This window comes from Mustela putorius, unplaced genomic scaffold (genome assembly GCF_011764305.1).
Source record: "Mustela putorius furo isolate JIRA1106 unplaced genomic scaffold, ASM1176430v1.1 tig00000281_pilon_pilon_pilon, whole genome shotgun sequence".
Lineage (NCBI taxonomy): Eukaryota > Metazoa > Chordata > Mammalia > Carnivora > Mustelidae > Mustela > Mustela putorius.
Window position 1 is genome coordinate 27,588,627 of NW_025421343.1, and position 1,385 is coordinate 27,590,011.

Below are 1,385 nucleotides of genomic sequence, written 5' to 3' on the forward strand. Positions count from 1 at the left end.
TAAAAGGCATCCAAATCAGAAAGGTAAAACTCTCACTATTTGCAGACTTCATGACATTTTATATATATTTATATATATAAAACCCTAAATACTCCATCAAAAAAAAAAATTAGAACTAATAAATGGATCCAGTAAAGTTGCAGGATACAAAATCAATACGCAAAAATACATCCCATTTGTGTATGCTAATTACGAACTATCAGAAAGAGAAATAATTAAAACAATCCCAGTTACAATTGCATCAAAAAGAATAAAATACCTAGGAATAAATTTGACCAATGAGGTGAAAGACCTGTATACTGAAAAATATAAGATATTAAGAAACTGAAGCAAACATAAATAAATGGAAGGCTATTCGGTGCTTAGGGTTTGGAAGAATTGATATCGTTAAATGTCCATACTACCCAAAGCAATCCACAGATTCAATGCAATTGCTATCAAAATTCTAGAGGCACTTTTCACAGAAATAGAACAAACAATCCTAAAATTTGTATAGAACAATAAAAGACCCCAAATAGCCACAGCAATCTTGAGAAAGAAGAGCCTCAATTTTATTCCTCACTCTACAATTATCCAAATCTAGGAATCTTGGACAGACAGCTTAACATTTTTTAGTCCTAATTCTGTCATTTTTACTATGAGAACAATGTTTACTTAATAAAGTTACCATGAAGATTAGATGAGAGAGGTGGCTCAGTCCATTAAGTATCTGCCTTTGGCTCAGGTCATGACCCTTGGGTCCTGGGATCCAGACCCCACCATCAGGCTCCCTCCTCAATGAGGAGTCTGCTTCTCCCTCTACCCTTCCCCACTGCACATGCAAATGCGCGCGTGCGTGCGTGTGTTCTCTCTTTCAAATAAATAAAATCTTTAAAAAAAAAAAAAAAGATCAGATGAGGGAAAAATGTTAAGTCCCTTAGCATAGTGCGTGACATACAACATAAACAAAATAATGATAGCTATTATTATAACAGAGTTCACAAGACTAACTGAATAACATAAAAGAATCATAAATATTGGGGGCTCAGTAATTATTTTTTCTTTCTCATCCCTATCCCCTCTTTAGAACTTTAATTCAGCATAGTTAAAATAATATTTAAAAAATTAATGTCTATGCCTTGCCATTAAGCTTCAGACTTTAAGGTGTTGCTGATTTCCCGATCATTTCATTTTATAATTATAAAACGTGTGACACAAAAAAATAAAGTTTCCTTTCCAAGCACAGAGAGCAGCTGTCTAAATGTTTTATGTGTAGGTATAACCAGTTTAAAGTGAAAAATAGTGAAAGGCTAAACAATTATTTAGGTAATTGGAGCATTTGCTCTTTGTTGGCTTCTCTGCTCTTTTTTGGCTTCTTTATCTGCTTTCTCTCTCTCTCTCTCATT